General features: G+C 38.7%; 2 long non-coding RNA genes across 3 annotated transcripts in view; one reads left to right on the top strand and one right to left on the bottom strand.

Annotated features, from left to right (window-relative positions):
* The window catches only part of LOC142407668 (uncharacterized), a 500,339-nt gene that overhangs the window by 194,887 nt on the left and 281,585 nt on the right, over positions 1-23,867 (bottom strand). The gene's annotated exons all lie outside the window — the stretch shown is intronic.
* Positions 1,629-5,095, top strand: LOC142407859 (uncharacterized). Its single transcript, XR_012775081.1, has 3 exons — positions 1,629-1,649; positions 3,257-3,308; positions 5,081-5,095. It is a non-coding gene; the product is annotated as an uncharacterized LOC142407859 (long non-coding RNA).

Here is a 23,867-nt window from a genome sequence, read left to right as displayed (position 1 = left end):
TGTAGTATAGCTAGCAAGAGGCATGAAATAAACTTCTGCTTTGATAACATTAGTAAGGCCTCAGCTATATCTAGTTTTTAGTAGGTTTGCAGTGTACATTGATGTAGACCAACTAGAAATGGTGTAGACCAACTAGAGACAGTGTAGAGAAAAACAAGGGGGAAAAAAAGAAACCTCTAGGAAGCTTGACATACAAAGGTTGAAAGATGAAGGAGACGAGGAAACATTTAATAACAGCTTTTAAATATGTAAGATTTGAGAAAGACAGAACAGTATGCCCAGGTCCACAGTGGATGAGATAAACCGCAGCAGGGAAAATCAGTTTAAATACCAGGATAATTTCTTACCATAAGGAGTAGAAGTACACTTCGGAGAGCTTGAGAAACTGGGGAATGTCTGCAGTTGTGGGGCTCCTAAAGAGTAATTTAAACAAACTGCTATCAGGACTGACAAAGGTATAAATGCTTCTGGTTGCAATTGAGGCATGGATTGGAAGACCATTTTCTAGATGCTATAAGGCTACGTATTTATTTTTTATTTTTTCTGGCTGGTGTTGGACTCCTGCCTATGATCTTCCCATGTAAGTTTCCAGAGGAAGTAAACACTGACAGTTTGAAAGAGCACATATAGTTACACAAATGTTCTCATCTCACTGAATGCTTAGCAGACTTTACAAGACTGGTTTGAATGTTTTGGCCATGTATACAACAGAGAAGGAGAAACAAGCAAAAAAAAAAGGAAAACGCCCAGGAAAAAAGAATAATTAGTTACAGAATGATGGAGGGCTGTATTAAATATATTACTAGCTGGCAATGTTCAAAAGAAATTGTAAAGAGTAGTGTAATAAAGATAAGAAATGACATTTAAGCCCAAAACAAACATTTGGTTGAAATATCTTTAACATTGATAGGTTTTGCACATTCATATTCTACAGATAAAATGAAAAAGCAGAAATCTTTTTCAGGTCAAGGTCTGTCTTAAGTTTGTTGCATTGTGTTAAGACTGATCTTTTGGCTTTTTATGATTACAAACACTAGAGTCTTAACTGGTGATGAGCAAGAAGATCACTGGGCATACCAAAAATGTGCATGATGCTGACCTTTGCTAAATTGGTACTTCTGAGCTTCCAGGGACATGACTTGCCTCACACAGGAAAAGGAATGCTGGCAGTACTGTGTTTAGTTTGAGCCAGCATATACTGTTTCTTTCAAATGTACTTAAAAATACATATGTTCTTTCTGGAAATAGGCATCCAACACTGCTGTTTGTATTCAGTGATAAAAAAGTCAAGCAGCAAAGGAAAAGCTGACCTTCAGTCTGGTTGAGGTAGTGCTGCTCTATTTTTCAGTCTTTTTATAGCATCATTTTGTAGAAAGAAACCTTTTTTATCTTTGTCGTTGTTTCTTAGCCAAAGACTATTTTTTAAATCAGTCTCCCCCAGTAGGCTCAAGATGGCTGTAAGGGTAGCTTTTGTAGGAGAATGACTGTGGCTACTTCCATCCTTCAGGAAAGTAGGACAATCAGACATGAAGAAGAGTGCCAAGCAAAAAGAAGAGTTAAACAAAAAAGTTTCCAGTAGGAACAAAAATGTTTCCAGAAAGAACTGGAGCAGGGAAGAGGTTCGTCTTGGTCATCATGGCTAAACTAAGGTGAGCTTTACATTTTTTGTGACATGGATGAAATAAGTCATATTTCAGATCTCATTTGGACACTGACTATCAAAAACTTCAAACTTACTTCAGCTGTTTGGAAGTACCTTCCAGGTGTTCTGACTCTGTCCAGATGTGCAATTTCATACTTGGATGTATTCCCCTGAAGTGAGACCAGTTAAAGCAACTTTCGAACACTGACAGGCCTGTCAAATGCAGAGCATATGTAGCTTACAATATCAGTGTTGCTTAAAGATGATGCAGTCTATCATAAAGGGAGCTTGTGCATGGTATCCATAGGAGTTGTGATATAATCAGAATTATCTTGCTATGAAACAAATTGAGACTCTTTTACCACAGAATTCAGAAGGAAAAAAATTGTGTATATTATCACAAAACTCTGTGATTCCCATGTTACAGAACTCACATGCTGCTAATGTCTTTAAGATAGATGCACTGTTGCAAACAGAAGAATTCTGTCAGAACCACATGCATTCCTTGGATTCTTAGACCTGGAAATCCTTCCTGTAGGAAAGTGTATTCCTTGTGCCAGAGCACAAGACAACTGAAAAACAATGCCAACTTTTTCTGAAGCAGATTATCTTCACAAAAGCCAGGAACGGAACATTTAATAGCCTCAAGAATTTCTGGGGGTAGAAATACAAACTACAATGAACATATCTGCACCTTCAAAAATAAATTTTTCATTGTACCTGTTTATTGTAGTTATCTCCTTTAATATGTGAACAATGAGTATTATAGTTATAAAAACACCTCAGCAACATTCTTCTTTAACAACTATTCATAAATCTTAGGGCATATTTAAATCCAATTTCTACATCATAAATAATATGACACATACCTTATTGAAAAGTAATACTTTTATACAGTGATGCTGTATTTGACCACTTACACATGTTGAGAGCACAGACTTCCTAGGACAGACCAAGAAACACTTGCAGATGACCAGGTATTTATACACAGGCATGAAGGAGCAGGAGTGTGGGACTGTATTTGTCCTGGCACTCCTGTTCCTACAGTGGCGAAGGATGGCTCTGGCAATTGCCAGTGAATGGCACGCAATAGGGATAAAAGTCCCATTTCCTCTCTCAAAATGGATCACACTCTGGGTAGGTTTGAAGAATAGAACATGCTGCGTAATTTCAAAGTAACATCTGGCAATGTCACCAACTTCCAGCTCTCTGCACAGGAGTGAAGAGCTTATGGATTATACTGAATAAGTCCATGAGAACAAAACATCTGGTTTCTTAAAGTTTCTGTGCAGTTCAAGTTGTGATGAACTGTATAAGGAAAAGGAAGGGTTTGGGTATTGGTATGTAAATGTTTATATCCACATTTCAATGCTTGTCTTAAGATTTCAACATTCAGAACAAGAATTAGGGAACAAATAACTTCCAAAAGATTGCAACATATCTAAGAACAACCTGGAAGTACTACAGCTGAATTTGTCTTAAAAATCTCTCTAAACTTAAAACTATTCACAGGAGGAAAAAATAAAATGTGTGATTGCATTTCATTTGCAGGAAAAAATGTAGCAGGAATATACAGACAGAATATTTGGTATTCTTCCACCATTTCTATTACAGGATTTTGATGTTGCTTCCAGAAGTAGTGGGAAACACGTCTGATTCTTCAGAGGTACAGCTCAAAAAAGGACAAGATATTATTCAGGAAAGATGAAGTTTTTGTCAGTTGAGATGAAAGTTTAAGTACATGCCTTAAACTGGGAAATCATGTTACATTTTGAAATCACGTAAAAGGTTTTTATTAGACCATAAAGATGTTTTGGCCTGAACATATTTTATCAGTACTTAATCTGTTCTGCCACATATTTTGCCATTTCTACATTTTTCAGGAGTCAAAATTTTGCATTTCCTCATGTTCATGCTGAGTAAGAGACTATTGGAAATTAAACTAAAAGCAGGATTCCCACTGACATCAGTGGGAAAGGGAGTTATCACTGCATGCATTCATGGTGTGAGTCATACTAGTATGACTGTCAGATGATCACATTTCCTTTATGCTTCTCTTTTTAATTTACTAAGTTATTAGGATGAAAGGATCATAGGATAATTCAGGCAGGAAAGGACCTTGGGAGGTCTTTAGTCCAGTCTACTTAAAGTAGCTTCAGCTCTTAGGTCAGACCAAATTTCTTAGGGTTTTATCCAACTGAGTCTTGAAAACTTCTCACGATGTAGACTGGGCAACCTCTCTGGGCAACCCCTCTGGGCAAAAGGGGTTGGGTGGAGAAAAGGTATTGGGTTTTTTTTTTGTTTTGTTTCTCACTGCCCAAATCTATTTTAATTGGCAATAAATTAAATTATTGATCCCCAAGTCAAGTCTGTTTTACCTGTGATGGTAACTGGTAATCAATCTTCCTGTCTTTATCTTGACCGAGGTTTTTCATCCTATTTACTCCCCTTGTTCTGTTGAGGAGAGGGAGGGAGGGAGTGGCTGAGTGGGTGTCTGGCTGCAGGCCAAGGCTAACCCACCACACCAATGCAGACCCCTCTGATACTTCACTTGTTACCAGCCTACACATTGAGTATGACCCATTCACCACCACCCTCTGAGCCTGACCATCCAGCTAGGTTTTGATGCATCCTAATATGCATATAATATCCTTATGTGCTAATTATTTCAATACTATTCTTAAACTTTTTTACTAATGCCTATTTATATTTAATGACCTTTTTTTTACTTGATAGTGGACTTTATGTATTTTACTTAATATCCAGTAGTTCATAAACGTCAACTGCTGCCTGAAACAGTGTAGAGATTCATAAACGTATGAAAAATTGTCTGGATTATAGATGAGGATTGAGCCAGAGACCTATCAAGCCAGGAAAAATGCTCAACTCTTATCTGGAAGAGACTAACCTCTTTTATGGATGAAATGCATGTAAAGACACACTTTGAGCTTTACAATAGCCCGTCAATGCTTTACATGGGCACAGCCAAACTGTTATTTTGTGAAATTTCAAGACAGACCAGCGTTAATTGCAGTACTTAAGCCAACAGTTTTGTGACAAATACAACATTTTACATTAAGAGTTTTCCAAAGTCCAATCCACTTCAGATTTAAGAATGCTCAATTTTAATATTGAACCCTTGCTGCAAATAAACAGTGAGTTTAGGAAATTGTCTGAATTTTCAGAAGTTAAGGGCATGAATAACAGTGTTTCATGACATGCATGTTTCACAAGACATGCGTGTGTTAACTCTGGGCGATTACAGGTAGGAAGGCAGCCAAGAGGGTTTATTGATACAAGTACTTGTATTTTATTTATATCTTGCAAAGAACTGAATGACTCAAACCTAGCTCTGTAAGTAGCTGCTTTATAGAACCACATGGCCCAAATAAGGTGGCAATCTCTTTCTTTTCCGTACTTGCTGTTTGTTACACTCAGATGCTGTGCACAGTGATGAATCTTCACGGCAGAAATTTTCTCTTGTGTGGTTATACAGCTGCCAATACTTCCAAGGTAAGCATATTACAGTCTCCGTTACTGTCCCATCTCCTTTAGCCCCTCTCAATCATCTGTGGGCTTTCATTATGAAGCAAATACCAATTTATTTAATTTCTCTCATGCTTCACTTGATTTGAATTAATTTTTCTAATAATTTTTTGTTCCAGCAACTCTTATTCCTTGCTTGCGAAAAAAATTTAGATCCCAGCTAATGGGAAAATGCAGTTAGTATGGAATGAGTATGTACAATAGATAAATATGATAAAAATGCTGGAGCATTTTTATGTTTGTAGCATTTTGGTTGCTTTGACATAGTAATTGTGAAAATTTAATTTTGTAAGAAATGGCAAACTATGCTCTGTCACATCCAATTAGTTACACAAGCAGCTTTAAAATGAAGTGCACTGGTCACTGTAGAAAGCTGTATTTGCATCTCTGCTGCAAGGTGCTCAGCACAGAGCAGGATATTCTGTAGGTTTTGAGGGCATTCAGACACAGTTTTTTGGACAGCTGCTTTGTATTCATAAACCTAATTCAAAGTCAATGGCCCCAAAAGAGCTGAAGCCAATCTCTTATGCCTGAGAAAACATGCTATTGGAAAAAAAAAAAGAACAGGGGCTAGAACATGGCACTGTGGTTAGGATACAACAATCTATCGGTTTTGCTCCTGCGTGACAGCTGAAAGTTAAATACCCGAAGGATTTAGAGAACAACAGCCTTAGTTTTGTACCTCACTTCATTATCTGTGCAATTAGGATGTTAATCGTACTTCTGTAAATCTCAAGAGGGTGAGGGCTATTGAAGGCTGCAGCCTCAAAAAGAAATAGGTATGTCAGCATTGCTGTGCTTGATGTCTGGAAGTCTGGAAAAAAGTTCAAATCTAGAAATCAGTATCTAGGCCCAGGGAAAGTTAGCTTATGCCTTGTCTGGGCTGTGGCTCCTGGGCTTCTGTGTATGCCCCGTCTGCATGTCTTCATCATGCTGAGCCAAGACCTGTGCACATGCCATTTCCCAGCTGAGCAGACTGGAAGGGAAGCGCGATGCATTTCAGCATCTTCTGGGTTTGAATAGCAAAGAGAGCGAGACTGCAGTACCAGTGTAGACTTAGACACCTCTGAATAGGATTCACCTGTGTAAGTGTGTAAATGAGTAAGTGTCCTATGGCATTCTGTTCCCTCTAAAAGCTTAGCAACACTGTTAACTGTCCAGGTGAGAAGTATTTGTTTTGCAACATGTTTTATGCATATAGGCTTTGGAAGATGAAGTGAAATTTAAAGCAAGAGAAGTGTACATACAAACCATAGGGAAGAACAGCATTGTGATTGCTGCTTTTTACTAATCATTCACTTTCAGTATGACTGATGGTGGTAGTGAGGAGGAACATATTCTCCGTTCTGGAGAAAACACTGCTTTCTACTGTCTTTTTCTTGATCTGCCTTCTCTCTTCTTTTTTTACAGTTGCATGTCTGTTCTCTAGATGCTTATATCAAACGAACGGAAGTACAGAGGAATTAATTGACCTGCATACTGGACTGAGTCCCCCTTCACCCACCATGCCATCCCAGCCAAAGTTTGCTTCCCACTGGCTCCCTTTGTCTCAGCATCAACACACAGGAGCTTTTATTATCACCTGTGGTTGACTGGGAGCATCTGACCCATTCTGGTGGAAATTATCTGGACCAGAAAATCATAGAATGTTAATAGGTTTCCAGCCCTCATTAGAATCACTGGTGTTAAGTTAAAAAGTACAAAGCTACCAAACATATATGGTGAACATATTTTACAACTAATATAAAAATTTCTAAGAAACTGTGAAGAATGTTAAAGCTCCAGGGAGCAGTTCAAAAAAATATAAATTGCCTGTTCCTCTCAGCAAGGGCCCTTGATCATAGTTCAGATGCTGTTATTGTGAACTTCATAATTCCTCAACAAGCAAAAGAGAAGGCCAAAAACTACACCATTTTCTGTGAGTCAAGTCTTGTATTGTTGGCCCAGGTAAGTCAGTGTCATTTCTACTTCTTCATGTTGTTGAAGAGGTAGGTAGGACCTAGGAAGTTTTCATACCGACCTCAAGGATTGCAGGTGAACTCACACAAGCATGTCACGGACACAAAGACTGTTTTGTAGAAAACACCTTGTTTCAATGCTTGGGTAGATGAAGTAACCAAGGTGTCCCCATTTTTTTCTCATTATATCTTTATGTCAAGCACCTAAAATATAGTGATCTTCCTGATGAAAGTTTGCAATTAATATTAGGATACACCTGTGTCATATTCCCTTACAATGAGGAAGATGCATATTCTGAAATCTTTGCAGATCTTTTTTCTGTTTTTAATGCTGTGTGTTAAAACACCACAGAGATTTTTACTAAGTCCATCTAGCAAACCTATCATTTAAAATTATATTAAATTAAATTAATCATAACAGATTCTGAACTGATGAAACTTCATTGAGAATTTTAACTGTAACAGATTTATTATTCATAAATAAGAATAAGATGATAATAAGAAAGATAATAATAATATAGTAATAACAAGAAAGATAATTTCTAGCTCTAAAAATATTTCTTGAATGGTTATATCAAGTTTTTCTTAACTTTTCTCTACTTTTGTGATTTTTCATAAACATTCATTTTTAATGAGTATTTGTTGTTTTGACAATGAGTATTTGTTGTTTTATGTCTCCATACTCAGAGTTTTGTTCCTGAGTTTGAGGTTTTCCTCAAGAGCATAGATGTCCTAAAACCAACAATTTTTAATTACAAGCATTATGCATTTTTCCAAATTTGAGGTTTAATTTTTATAAAATGAATAAACAATTTAGGATGAAAATAAAATAACTGGGAAAACCAGGTAAAGGTAAAAACTTTGTGCAAATGCTTCTGTTTGTTTAGAATAGATGAAGAACTGTTTGTTTAGACTAGAGGAAGAAAAAGATTTAAGTTCTTTCACAGAACCAGGCAGATGCAACAACGACACCGTCAACTCAAATGTAACCCACCAGTGAAAACACAGGTATATGCAAGACATGTAAGCATGAAGGCAATGTTATGATCTTTTTCCATCAGCAGCTTCTAGCATAAATAGTCTAAAAACACATCTGAGACCTGAAGTTCATTGCCTAAATTCAGGTTTCCTCTGTAGATTTCTGTAGTCAGAGGAGAGAGATAGGCACCTTGGGAGGATATCTCTCTAAGGAAAATATCCTTGGGAGGATATCTGTCTTTGGCAGTGTCTGTCTACTAGTTTGTTACTAAATTTTGTTTAGTGAAATAATTTTGAATAGAAAAAATGTGGACTTGAGAATATTTATCCTGCAGCGCTAGGAAAACCATGTAACAATATTTTTTTCAGGTACTGTAAAACTGCCAGGCTTGACTACACGTTCAAAAAGCAATAAATTTTACCTACTTCAAGATAATTATTGACATATTGGCTGTAGTGTTTATCTGTGGTCTGTGAGTTCTGTCAGCTCTCTCTTGGAGAAGCAATTTAGGCAGCGCACATCAAGTTGCATTTGCAGCAGTGATTTTGAGGACAGACTGTCCCTTGGACTGTTGTTACTGAAACACTTGTCTGCCTTCCAATTGTCATAACAGTGACAGTCTGGAAAAGTCTCCAGAGAGTTTTTGAACCCAAGATCACAATTTGCATTCCTGGCTGAACTATATGCCACCATAAAACTCAGAGAAAGCCATCCAAAGGCATAAGTAGTTTAGAACAACTCTAAATTTCCTTGGCGTTAAGGTCCTGGCTGTGACCACTGTTAGAAAAGTGCAAAGCTGGCTAAAATGCACCTTTTCCCTATGCTTTCCTTTGTCTTGAATTCCACCTAAATATCTAGTTAGGAAGCACTTCTTGTGATTGCAATTTAATTTTCTTTGCAGCTAATCGTGGATGTGAACACACCATTCCTGGATTTTCTTAACAATTGTCAGTTCAGGAAATTCCAGGGCTGCAAGGCAAGGTCTGCAAAATGAAGATGCCTTTTGGCTTACCTTTCTGCTCCCTATTAATTTATCTTACTTCATGAACAAGTGCAATTGCCAATAAAAAGCTTCACAATCTGTCTTTTGATTTATATGAAGTTCTGACAGAATTTCTCTTGGAAAGATGCCTGCCATTTGACGTCAGAGCTCTTAATACATTTGCTTTTCATCTAGTGGTTGGGTTAAGCAAGCTGCCATCTGCTGACGCCTCTGCTTCCCCCCATCACATTTCTTGAATGTTTGATTTCAATGATACAAGCTTGAGGGTTCCTTTCTCAAAGGAATGGCATTCCCAGCAAGACGTGGGAAATTTAATTTGAGGGTACAAATACGGTCTTTCCAAATCAGTTCTTTTAATGGAATGGTGAGTATTTCTGGGAGCTTTTAAGAAACCATTTTTTGAACGCTGATATGGTTCTGTTGACTCCTTTTAGCTTCCAAAATACTTCCAGTATGGGCTTTTGTCAGGCACTATACATCTGTATTCTTTTCAGAAGCAGTGTTCACGCTCTTAATGGTAATTACAGTAGGCATTTAACTGAAGGCCCATAAAATGAGGTGGAGGTGCTTACTGCTTTCCATTGATTCTGTGGGGAGCTAGATGCCCATATTGTCCTTAGAACTGTAATCATACTTGAGGCCATGTCCGTCCCTCCCTTGATTCTCAGGTTATATGTGTCTCAGGTGGTCCAGCTTCCCTGTGCTATAAAGGACTGAACAGAACGCCATGCTCTGTACTCAGACACTGTAAATATAGCGGTTAGATTTATTTTCATTACATGTGTAAAAGGCCAAAATTAAAGTAGCTCACATGGCAAATGCCCAGAGATGCAATATGCTGGAATATATCTTGACATCCTTTCTGAAGGCACAGAGGGATTCTCAGTTGAAATCAGTTACACCTACAAAACTAAATGAAGCCTGTCTGATTCAATGCTACCATCATGTTTGTAATATTTCATGTACATTGACAGCTTTTTAAGAAAAATTCCAATAATAATTTTAGCATCACACTGCATCTCATCTGTGTTACATTGCCTTGTAGAGGCCTGTGCCTGTATCTTCTTTGAAAGTCTGTTTTTCTTGCCTAAACTTCATGTCCCTTAATGTAACATGGAGGTCATGTGGCTCCAGATACATTATAAAAGGCACAGCCTTGTTAATATGAAAAGAGTGAGAAGTGACAAATCTGGATTACAGCTCCTTTGTGGCCAAATCACCACAAGATAGAATTAAAGAAATGAAGAGGGTTCAGGGTTTATCACTTCCAGTCTCCTTCTCTGAGGTAGTGTCAAATATGGCCACATCAATCCTGACATGTTCTGAAAAATGTCTACTGAAGGAAATTTCACCTATTTTCTGATGCACTTACTCGCCTGCCCACTGAGTCTGCAGACAAAAATGTCCATACTAACTAGACTTTCTACACTCTACAAAGTATAGTCCTTTCTGCACTATGTAGCAATACTGTCATCAGCACCACACAAACAAGGAAATTTACCTTTCCTGTCTAACATGAGACTAATTAATGTAATTTGACATCCACCTACATATATATGTATAAAAAATATGTGTTTAGTTTCAACACATCAAAAATGTGATCTTACTCCAAAAAAGGGCAAATACGTAAGATTATCATATATAAGATAGCGAAATTAACATTTTGCTATCCTCAGAGTTGGTATGACCTCAGCTGGAAAATAATTTTTGGTTTTAGAGACTGAGACATCAGAACAGGTGCAGATATGTGAAGAGTGCAGAGAAGATCCAGAAAAAAAATTACAGAGTTTTGTTTACATATGTTGAAAATTCATGAATAAGCGTACACATGAAAGTGTGGAGCAGCCATTGAAAATGAGCTCCCCTGAATGACTACAAGACGCTTAAGATTTCTAAGACCTTCTAGAAAAACTTTGTCAAATACTCTTTCCTAGTTTCCCCCAAAACTTTGCTAAGGACACAGTTTATGCAGTGGAAAATCCCTTGTGTGAATTTGTTCGTCGGCAAAAATGCCCCCTTATTTGCTTCTAGGAGCCCATCATTCTTCAGATGAGCTCTTTAATATTATAGAGCTGAGGAGCTGTTGTGAGGTTATCTATTGCCTTTAAAAAGTGAGATAATCCTTAAAAGGTAAAAAAGCTTTAAAAAGGCAAGTAAGTTTTAACTATACATGATTTCTCATGTTAGTGCTTCCTTTTATTTAATGTTACTAAAGGGTATTTTGTTATCAATTTTTTCACAAACATTCTTTTTGAAAGATCTCAGTATTTTAGTTCTAATAATCTAAACAATTAACAATAAGCACAACTAGGAGCACGTTTCTTTATTTGCGTTTGTCACTGGAAAATGAGAGAAGAAACCCTGCAGAGTTAACAAATTATTGGGAAGCTGCAGTTGAGCACAACCCATTAGAAAGAAAATGTGGGTCTTCTTGATATTTTGGCACTATTTCACGCATATAGGAAAAAACAGCACAGGCTGCAGTAGAACTGCCAGCTGTAATTTGTGGTGCTGTTAACATGAAGAATTATGCAAGCAGACTTTCAGCCAGTTACCAAGGCTCTTTGCAGGTTAAAAATACCTCTATGCTTTTTTGCTACGTCTGGTTTGCTACATGTCTATGAAAGTAACAAGTTGATAAAATATTTAGGTCTTTTGCCTCTCCTTAACTGAAAACATAATTCATGAGTTTGAGTCTCAGCCTAGTATTTCCGGAAATACATAGTTTATGCTTCTGGAAGATCATGACTTAATCTTGACTAAAGTGATTCCAGGGATTTGTTTGTTTCCTTTGTGTTGGTGTGTCGATATAACTAGGTGACATTCAGCTGTGCTTTAAGAGCCCATGGTTGCTGAAGGAATAAAGCACCAGCCATCACCATGTCATTGCCTTTTGTAAAGCTGCATGGTAAGTGAAGACAGCAGTCAGTTAAATCCACATCAAATCTTTAGGAGGCATAAAGGTATACAATCTAAGACGTATATTTGTGCCACTGGTAGAATTGTAAAGTGTCACTTGAGTTTGGTGTAAGTGTAGGAGCTTTAGATTTTGCAGTTTATTTTGATTATCATTTAATGACCAGTGATATTTGTCTTTAAATTCCAGGAATAAGTTATTTAGCATGTTAAAAGATACATTAATTTAAGACTGTAGAACTCCTTTCAACTCTCTTTATGAAAAGTTTTGAAAGCAATATAGAAAATCAATACCTCCTTTGCTGCTGTCTGTTTGTCATACCCTCACAAACCCTCGCAAACTCATAATTTTGAGTTTCTGGCTGCGTCTCTGTACAGTGGCGCATTGGCATGTGGTCAGCCTGATTTCTCAATATGAATAGTTTTGAAGTCCAAATCTGGCACAGGAAAATGTGTTCTAGGGTTCATTTAATTGCACTGCCCAAGCCACCATCAAATGACAGCTTCAGTGCTAAAACTGAGACCGGTGACTTGTTCTTGAGCTGAGAAAGGACAGTCCTGGAGATGGAGAGGTTACTGCCTTCCTTTAAAGATCGGGGAAGTACAGATTCATCTTCCTCCTTAAACTCCTTATCTGATAAGCTTTTCCGAAGGGCAACCCCTTCTCTGTCATGCTTTCTGGGAGCTCTGAGGGTGAGTGAGGAACAGCGACCGTAAGGAGAGGAGGCAGGTCTGGAAACCCCATTAGCCCGGCCAGCAAGCTGGCTCCAAGTGAGCTGGGGGCCAGTGTACATGTCGACCGAAAATAGGAGATTAACCACAGGCAGTGCTTCCACTCTGCTGCTGCTTTATGTGGAAAATATCACAGTTGATTTTCTGAAGGAAGAAAAAAACAAAAAGAGAAGGTAGTCCAAATGCTTTTCAATGGTCAGCAATAGGACCTGATTAAATGATGAAATTTGAAATGTTATCTAATGGTGATTGTCTCCTTTTTCATGTTCATATAATTGCCATGAACAAATTATACATACAGAAAAAACTTTGCCTTTAAAGTGGAGGGACAGCATCAAACTGGCCACACTTTCTGTGTGACTTACTGATTTCTGGGGTTCTCTGACATGCTTTTGCTGTGCAATGTATGTGACTCCGTTACTCTTAGGGTGTTTGTTCCTTTTCTGAGAGAAAAAGAAGAACAGTAATGGGGGATTTTCTTTTTCTAGTCCTTCAGGCTTATCGGCTGTATGGTAAAGAGGAAGGCAGAGCTGGCACTATCAGCCAGATTAAAGGAAAGACATGGTCCCTGTTCAGGCCAGGGGCCCCTTGCTATGCACTTCTCCAGGACAAATGTCAACATGAGGTGTAAAGGAACAGCAAACCAGAGTGCCTCTTCCCATGAGGCATCACCCACTTCTGCTCCCAGAAGAAGCACAAAAGAGAGAGATGTGGTTAAAGTAACTCCTCGCTAATCGGGCAGTTCACTGCCGTGCTGGAGCTAGGAGTCTGAGGCCACTGCAGATTACTCAGCACATCTGGATAAAGACGCCAACATGAAACAGTGGAGCTGTTGAAGCTGAACAGCTTCAACACTGAGGCAATGGTGGACTAATGGCAGGCAGCAGGCACTCCTGAACCTGCAGTGCTAAGGGCAGGATTGAATGACATAGTTAAGACCTCAACCATCAGCTGTTTTGACATAAGATTCTTCCAGATTTGCTGACGATACCCCTCTGTACCTTTGCAAGAGCATAACAAATGCCTGACAGGGACAAACCAGTGGCCCATTGAAGGAACCACTCTGTCTCTGACAGCAGGGGACCACACGAGCTTGGCTACTGCCTGCGGTGCACCCCCTGGCAGCCCCCAGCATCCACTGTCACTGGGTTAGCAATGATAGGGATATCGCATTCCCATTGGTATCTCTCAGCCTGACACCCAAAAATCCACTCTTTTTTTTTTTTTAACCTTCTGACACTGCCTGCCTCCATGATGTCCTACAGCAGCGGGCGCAGCCCCAGCCCTGGGCATCGGGCACCTCCCGAGGATGGGCATGGGCGGAGGCTGGCCACCAGAACCGCACACAACATTGAAGGTGAACATTGTGAGTGCACAACGGTTTTATCTGATTGGAGATGAGGTTTTCTGTTGCTGTGGGTTTATTTTCATGTTTGTTTTTTTTTTTCTTTTTTTCTCCTCAAGGGTCCTTTTGATATGACCAGTTCTTTATTGGGTTTTTTTTGGCTGCTTTTGCACTTTGACCTGATGTTTATACATAATTGTCAGTGATAACTCTGAGTCTCTTTCCTGCACTGCAACTGCCAGTTATGAGCTCAATGTCACCTAAGTATAGTTTAGATTATTTTTTCTAGCTGTGTCTTGAAGCAAATAACTGATTCTTTGGACCTGAACATAGCTGAAGCCATTTTGTGTACATAGACTCCTTTCTGCTTAAATGAGAAGGTAACCTGCTTCCTCATTCTTTCTTACCCCTTCCAGGTCTATACAAGCAGGTGTAATTCATTCACACATCTGACTACTGTAAAGAGGTATGGTAAAGAAATCTGAGACAATGTTACATTGTGTACAATACTGTGGCAAGTAAGGAGATGCAAAATTTCCCAGAAAATAAATTTAAAAATAAACAGTAATTAGCTTTATTTGGGTTCCTCTGTGTTAAGGACACTTAAATATAGTCAGATGGATGTTAATGATATTGTAATCAAGAGTAAAAACACAGTAAAAGGAGAGGCTGAGCAAAACCAAGGTGGGAACTGAAGACTGAGGAATCACAAAGCGAGTTACAGGAATCGCCCTGTCCTGTGACTGAAAGTCTGACAATGTGGTCATGAAGAAGAAGCTATTCCTTGCTTGTGCAACACAGATTGCTTTATTATTCTGTTTTATTTCCTGTGACAATAAATCAGTGTACTACATATGGCTGGAAAGTTCAGAGGTCTTACTATTACTGCTTGCCCACCTAAAATTGGTGGTACAACACACTGTCCTTCAAGGAATGTCCTATATACGGTGTGTATCAATCGAGGAAAGGCTATAGAGAAGATAAAGCCTATTTAAGTGAGTAACACATTAATGTACACTGAAGTCTTCTTTCTATTATTTTGGTGGTGCCAATAGCCCTTCAAAGGAGCTGAGAAGATTCTTTCTTATAGGGAAGTCCTTGAATAGTTAAACATACTGGCCCCTTGCCTGAATGCAGACTTTGAGTAGGAATTCTACTGGAGTAAGTCTCATACAGTCACTCTGCTCTTCCCAGTCCGAAACTTTCAGGAAAGAGGCTGGACTAGGGAACCAGGCAGTGACCTTCAGCAGGGACCTTCAGGCACTGCTGCCCCTGTAAGTTTCACACTCAGCATGCCAGACGTTGTGCCATTTTCTTTTTCCTGTCTTTCTTCATCTCCAACACCTTCCACCACCTTCCAGTTAACAAAGCACTCTGGAGGTGATTCACAACCTTGTCTTACAATGTAAAGTACAAAACCAAAAGCAAATTAGTTAATGCACTGAAACTGGGTCTTTGAAGCTGATCTGCTCACATGTTCTGTCCATCAGCCATATCTTTGTCTTATGCTTTTTTGTTTAGTCTTTTTAGAGAATTAGCTTTTCAGGGTAGAAACTCTTATCTCCATTTGTCTAGTACCTGTCTGGGTCCTTTTCTTGGCTTGGCCCTAGTCATTTAGATACAGAACATGAAAAATAAATGAAAAGGAAGAGGAGAAATGCTGTAGGCAAAATGAGGTAGAGTCCTGCTCATAGACAAAAATATATGCCATTACTCTAACTGGATATAGGAACGTCATCTGTTTTCTCAGAGGTGTGCAAACACATGTCTGTAATTCAAAGAAGTATGACTAACATATGTGTATGTTTCTTTTTAGACCTGGTCGAGGTCTAAAAAGGCTGATGCTTGGACTTGATTTATGCATTGCACATCTTCATCTCTTCATTATGCTAATCCTTGTTGTCAGACTGCAATGATTTAAATGTTAATCATATTTAGTATCATCTGCACTATATATAATACTGCCTCATAATTTCCAAAAACTACTCTTCGTATAAAGAAAAGTAATAAACATTTTAAAGAACGGGTGCAGACACTGATATATGTAGTCAAATGTGCTCACTTCCCCCAAACACACTCCCACGAGTGGAGAACACCAAAACCATGTGTTTTATCCAGGGAATGCATCACAACTGTAATATTCATTTACTTTCATGATTTTTCTCAGGTCGTCTGTCTTTCCATGAGTTGATGTGGTAGGAATTTACTATGGAGTCATCAGTTTCTTTTAAAAATAGGAGAAAGCGATTTTCTGACACCTGTACCGTCTTTGGGACACTCGCAGCCCATTGCTTTGGAAAATCTGAAGACAGCTCTGCCTCAGAGGAGCCTTCCTAGGCTACACAGCCACTACTGCATGCCCTTTGACTAGACTAAAAAGCTTAGTCAAGACTGGATGGATCTTCAGCACAGACACCCACCTGGCTGGGAAGCTTAAGTTAATTTCTGCAAAAAAGATTGAATATTTTGAAAAGGCTTTTTTGGGGGATGAAAAGCCAAACTTTCTGTTTCCACTACAGGAACATGTCCATGTTTCTGAAATGCATTGTGCTCTCCAGGCTACCTCGCTCTATGACAGCCCGCTGAGGAGCACTGGAGCCTGGGAGCTGGTGAAGTGCCCCGGAGGCTGGCTGCCTGTGTCTGCCTGTGGGTGTCACAGGACCAGGAACTGCAAGGACCCCAACTCTCAGACTCTGTCACATGAGCCTCCAAGAAGCTAGGGAGCCAGGTGGTCATGAGTCCCCATTTCCCTCTGTGAAAACCGTCTGTCACAAAATTTCCAAGTACATCTTCCTAGAACAAAAATTCTCCAGCTTTTATGCTGAGACAAGAAAGGGATACAGGTTTTTTTTTTCTGCCCAGAGTCCATCTTCAGTAATAGAAGGCAGGAAAACATAGCTACAGCTCTATGTTACTGGGTCACAATCCCAGGAATACATGCAGAAATCTTTCTATTACCCATAGTAAAAAGATAATACAATTGATATGTGAGTATTTTAGAATTAAGTGAAGGGTTCTGTTCAGTATGATTGCTGGAGCCACCATTTGCATTACTTGGATAGTTGGTGGCTATTTGCAAATTCCAGAATATTTAATGAATTTTCCAAAGACTTTCAGATTGAAAGACTCTTCCTTTTCAAATGTAAAGTCATTAGTCTGCTTTCAAAACACTGCTTTCTTCCTTAGGGAGCATTCAGAGTATCTTTGGAGGTAGAGGAAAGCAAAATTATTAATACTGACTTTAATCATTACTTCCTCAGTATTAATAATATTCCCTTGTAAATAGCAGAGCGCCACTAGAAGGCATTAAAAAGATCCAAACAGAACCACAGAATCATTTATACAGGTCCCAGAAGTGACTTCTGAAGCAGGGCCAGCTTTGAAGCTAGATCAAGCTAGTTGGGTTAGGTTGCTCAGTCATCTCCAATTGCATTGCAATTGCCTTTGAGGATGGAGGCTCTACAACTTCTCTGGGTGACCCATTTCGGTTCTTGACTACCTTTATTGTGAAAAATTATTTCCTAATAGCTAACTGCAATTTGCAATTTGTGGCCATTGTTCCTCATTGTTTTGCTGTGCACCTTCAAGAAGAGTCTGGCTTCATCTTCTCTATAACCTCCTATTAGATAGATGGGGTCAGCATTAAGGGGAATCCCTTAACCTTATCTTCTCCGAATAAGCACAAACCCAGCTCTGTCAATCCCTTTGCATGTGTCATGTGCCTCCTAATCTTCACATTGACCTTGCCCTGGACCCTTGAGTTTGTCGATGTCTTTCTTGTACTGGGGAGTCCAAACCCGGATGCTTCCAGATGTAGCTCATAAGGACTGAATAGAGGGAAAGAAACAAATAATCATTTTCCTTATCTGCTAGCTACACTCTTGCTAACACAGCTCAGAATGATATTAGCCTTTGTTGCTACAAAGGCAGGCTGTTGATTAATGCTTGACTTGCTGACTGCCAGGAGCCCAGGTCATCTTCTGCAAAGCTGCTTTTTTCCCAGTCAGACCCCAGCCTGCACTGCTGCATGGGGTTATTCTATCCCAGGTGCAGGACTTTGTATTTACTTCTTTTTAACTACATGAGGTTCTTGTCTGCCAATTTCTCCAGCCTGTCCACGTCTATCTGAATAGCAGCCCTGGCCTCCTTTGTGCTGGCTGCTCCCCATGATGTAGTGCTGCCCACAGGCTTGCAGAGGGTGTATTCCACCCCTGCAACCACGGAACAGCATCAGCCTCTGGGGAACACCATTTGGAACTGGCTTCTGGTTAGACTTCATATTGCAAAACCCTCTGTGCCTGTCAAGTACTCATACACCAGACTAGGAAGTATAGTGTTTGGGGTTATCTGTCCACTATTACTATTTAACAGAAACTGATTAAAATGTTTTTTCCCAGTTCCTCACTGATTTCTGTTCCTGAAAATATTCTCCACTCATATCAAGTAACCCTCCAGTTTAACCAACTCTGTCGACACATTCTTTTGAACACTCCTCTTATCTGACCTTCAGCTTTCCTATTTTACTAGCTGAAACAGAACCAAAATGCAGGCACCACTGAAATTGCAGTTATCTGCTACCATGAGATAGCAAGGGCCACATACACAAATAGAAGGAGAGCAGAGAAGCAAAATCTTCTGGCTGCTTGCAAACTCACAATGTCTCTTAGAGGCTTGCATTTGCTCTGCCGATTTAAGCATGAATGACAAACCGCAACAGAAAGCATTATATTATACTGTATTCTCAAATGCTAAATACATATATGGATTTCATTAGGTTTTCATTAGTTCAGTGGAAAGCCCATCTGTGAACTCCGGCGAACACAATGCAGTAACGTGGAATCCAAACAGAACATCTGGTAAACTCTAGAGAAAGTTCAAACAGAAACTAGTCTGTGATTGACTTTGGAAAAAGAAAATTTTAATGTGAAGAAAAAGCACTCTTCCAATTCATGACTCAATAAAAAAACACCCTGTTCATTAACATGCACTCAGCATAATAGAAATTGTACAGTACAAAGAGAATTTGTTTACATTCATTGAGAATAAGCTCTGAGTATTTCATTTTAGTAAGGCATGCATCCGTTATGCAAAATAGGTTGCTCCATTTCACTGAGAAATCCTGCATCCATTTATATGAGAATTCAATTAATTTCCACTTTTAAAGCACTACTGACACTAATATTACTGTGTTACAGACATACTCGTACCAAAATGCCTGTAGGATTTTAAAAAGCACTTTAAGGCAATTCCAACCAAATATCTTAGGGCCTGCTGATTCTCTGTGATAGAGCATAAGGACCAAGAAACTGTTGTTAATGATGAGAGGAACTGCTGAGCACCGAAGCGACAAATGTAGCCCTTACATAAGGTGTTGTTATTCACTTCTCTGTTCCATGAAGCAACCCAAGATCATGTAGCTGCCCCAGGCCACTTGCCCCTACCAAACACCATTGCTCCCAGCATGAGGTAACTTTTACTTAGCAGCCTGCTGACAGCCTGGAACAGGAATTGATGATATTTATTATGAAAGCACTGGCCTTTATAAATTCTATCAGTTTAACAGAATTTTCAGTAACTCAGCCTATATAAAAGTTGAAGATCGATGACTATGTCAAAGCATTTGTATTGTGGATTTTTTCTCTTTCTTTTCCTGTATGAGGATAGACTGTTTGCTAGGAAGGCATTTCTTGCTGAAAAACAAAGTTTTAAAAATACCAGGTTCATACAAGCAGTGGAAAGCCAAAATACATATTTAACTTCTTTTCCACTGCTTACTCTGTGCCTTAAAGTTTTCAGGCTCAGCTAATATGGGAGAACTCCAAAATGTAAGATTTCTCTCACTGGTGTAGACAGATTATAAAGTCAGTTTCAGAACAATGTAACCACAACAATCCTAGCTGTGATGACATCCATAAATCTTCATACCAGGGGGAGAATGAGGTGTTAAATCAGGTATATTTATATTGTAATTTGTTCATGAAATCTCAAGTTGGCAACTGAAGGGAACGATTCATATGTACTTATTTTTCTTAAAATTACAAGAGCAGATATTATCATAAAACCTGAATGTGTGATTTTGCCTCTATTTTTAGGTATATTGAAGGCCTAGAAAATGTCAAGAAAATGTATTTTTCTGGAAAAATCTGTGTTGTGGACATGAACAAGTTGAATGAGATTTCCAGAGCACTGGACCAGCTTGTCAGCTGGTGTAAATTAGTGCAATTTTAGCATACTCAAAGAATGTATGCTAGCATCATCTGATAGCTCTGTGAAATAAAAAAAATAATGTGTAAGAACATTTTTAACTATTCCTTTTTAGGTTAAAACTTTGACATGAATCATGTGTACAAGAGGTTTCCTGAGGTTTTCCTTTCTGTGCCTCATTATTAAGAAATCTTAATTGAAGTTAAGTGTCTGAAAAGAATTTATTCCTAGAATAAATTCTTTATTCCTACAATAAATAAAAGCTGTATTAGTGTCACAACCATTTCAAAAGTTTATTATATTTTTATCTTTTATTGAAAATACCAAAATTAGTTAGAAAGTGGGTCATTTAATCCAGTAACTGCTCTTTAGCAACTGAAAAACTTGGGTAGTGGTTGAGTTTTCAGACACTGAACACTGTCATTGTGTAAGAAAACAACTGTTTCTTCTAAACTTTAAGAAGAAAGAAAGGGTTAACACATGCACCATTCTAGTTATTCTCAATTACAGCTGAATCAGTGTTTTTTCCTTATCCTGTTACATTTTTGATTCCCAGCTTTTTTTGTGACAGAGGCCCCCAATGCTGGTTTTTTTCTGCCATTTTTTATTTGCTCCTTCTTGTTATACAAGCTCTGCTTCTTGTATAAGAAGACAACATTCCTTCTGCCATTTTCTTCATTGTTGGTTGTATTTTAATCATGATTTATTATTTTCTCTCTTACCTTGAAACAGATACAATCTTCTGATATCTTTTCTGGATTCTTCTGAATTATTCCGTCTATCCCCCTTCACTTATCCTGCAAGTGAAGTATACCAGTGACGCTTCCTTACTTGCAGGAGTAGACTGTGTGGCCTTCAAAATACTCCACAAGAGTATCTATCACTCCAATACAGAGAGGAGGGAAGTCCTTTCAATCCACTGCCATACTTCATGACTTGTTCATATCATGTCCGGAGGATTAGAGCCCACATTGATGCTAATTCTGTAATATCATGAAATTTGAGTGAGTAGCAAGTTGTATTTGTAGGTAGAGTGCAGGTTGAAGAAGTAAAGGGACCTCACTGGGTTTTTAATGGGTTTTGAAACTTGCCTAGCTTGCCAATAAGGAGCATTGGGCCTCACATTGAGTAAACAACTTTTCAATGTCTGATGAAGCAAGGGAATAGTTGTTAGCTATTTCTGTTCATTTTCTTGGCAGGTAAGAACCATATGTGGTCTTTCCCAAAGGACATTAACATTTCCAAACTGGGAGACAGCACGCAATGGGCTGATGGGAGGAAGGCCCAGATCACAGCTGAGTCAGTGAATCATAAGTAGATGATTCAAAGATTGAATTTGAATCCATTACCAAATATAAGACTGGGAAAGGAAACGTGGTTCCCCAAGTCTATTGGATGGACTTAGATCCCCAAGTCTATTTCATAAGCATGTGAATAAATCGGATGATATGAGGACAAGCACCTCATATAACTCCCCTCACAGTGAGGAATTCTGAGACGCATCTTTCATTCTGGCTGCCTAACCATATAGAGTGAGGTTAATCCATCTATATGCTAATTAGAGATGCATCACTTTCTTTTGTTCCTCTTCACTTTGTCCTCTAAACCTTGTGACTATGCAGTCTGTTTTAAATAGTGTAAATGAGTACTTTTATGTGTATTAGCATTGTCCTTTAGGGCAATGATCAGAAAGCGTAGGGTAACCAGTGTCCCAATTCACATTATAAAAAGTAGCAAGGAGTATTCCCTGGCCCACATGTATTGTTTCTGAGACAGTAACAGAAGAGTCTGAGAGAAAGAAAGTTTTCTAGTGGCCATTATTAACCAGGAAAGGTGTCTAATATGCCATGAGACCACATGAAAAAACAAAAGGATGAAGCAATGGTGTAAAACACTCCAGGCCCAAGAAATAGTAACAAAGCTCAGGGAACTTTCAGTTCTAAAGAGTGATTTTCTCTTGAGTGTCTGACTTCCCACTATGACAACAACTTTCCCTCCTGCCCCCTAAAGTTAAGTCTGAAAACAAGTTAAACATAAAGAAGGAAACACTAGCTTTGGAGGTACAGAGGTTCCTGCTGGTGATTGGTTTTGCAACACAGACTGTGTGTCTGTGGTTCCAAGTCACTGGTGATATGAAAAAGGTCTACATGATCATGAATGGCATGGAGAGGGCAAACTGTCTGACTGCTAGCTCTTTCAACACAAGAACTAAGGGTCTGCAGATAAAACCAGCAGTAGTCAGGATCAAAACAAACAAGAGGAGGTGGCTGTGGATCATGAACAGAGACCTCCATGAGAGAGAAAGTCCATTCAGAAAGTTTGCATGGTTTTAAGGGGAAATAGAACAAGTACTTGGAATACAGATCTACTGTGGCTACTAGATAGGCAGAACACATTAGGTGTAAGGCATACACTAAAAAATAGCAGCCAGCAGAATACTTGGGGAAATGTTATATGTGCCTGCTCTGTTCTTCTTCCTTCATGCCTATGTTTAAGGCCACTGGTGGAGACAGGGTACTAAGCAAAATAGACCTTTAATCTAAATCCATAGAGCTTTTCTCATGTTTCTCTTCAGCTACTAGTCAGTCGTCTATGTCTTGTTTTTCAGACTCTTACAGTTCTATATTCCCATGACTCCTTCCAAAATGGGTTCAAAGACTTCATTAATGAGGAATACATGATCATGGCAATTTTCCATGTTCTCCCCATTCTGAGGAAGACGCAACTATGAGATCAATTGCCCAAAATAGAAAGAAACAATGTATTGTGCTTTATGTCCCATCTGTGTCATCTGAAATATATTTTCTGTTTAAATCCTTTTTTTCTGAAGAGTTGTATGTCAGTGCAAACCTTCAAAACAGAGCATTGGTTTATCTAGCTATGTCACTGCTCTTCATATTTTTGACACTGACATCACAAATCATTAAGATATCTAAGCAATCTCTTTGTCTTTCTATTTGACTGTTCTCAACAGATTTTGTTTCTCTTTGTTGTGCAAGTTGCTCTGAATGTGAAATAAAAATAATGTAAATTTCGTTCTATAATGAAGACTTATAAGAAAGCTGAAGAAGTAAAAGTAATCTAATACAGGTAAAGGAGGGGGAAAATTGCTATAAAGAAGAAAAGAGAACACAGAAAAGGGAAGATGGTCACCCACTGAAAAGGGGAAGGAATGTACAGTAGGTAAGGGTTGCCTTGACTGGTAGCTGTCTGAAATAACTACTTCACAATAACCGTTACATAATGGGTCCCTGTGAGGACACTAATTCAGCATAAAAAAGACTAATCCAGAATAATTGCTTTGCAATTAAGACTGTAGAATCAGCTTAGCTGATTTAGATTTAGCTTGGAATAAAGCTATTTTTTTTCTGAAATAATGTTTTCACATGGGAACTTGTCTGGAACAGTTAAATTCTATTGGAATACCTTCTTGGTATGAGCTTTGCTGCTCATTTCCTCCTGTCTAGATGAATTTTCAGCATGTTTCTTCTACATGGGGGCTGTTATCAAGGCCTGATTCTGATTTCATTTATACAGCACCG

The sequence above is a fragment of the Mycteria americana genome, chromosome 3 (assembly GCF_035582795.1).
Source record: "Mycteria americana isolate JAX WOST 10 ecotype Jacksonville Zoo and Gardens chromosome 3, USCA_MyAme_1.0, whole genome shotgun sequence".
Classification (NCBI taxonomy): Eukaryota; Metazoa; Chordata; class Aves; order Ciconiiformes; family Ciconiidae; genus Mycteria; species Mycteria americana.
This window is presented reverse-complemented; position numbering and strand designations above follow the sequence as displayed.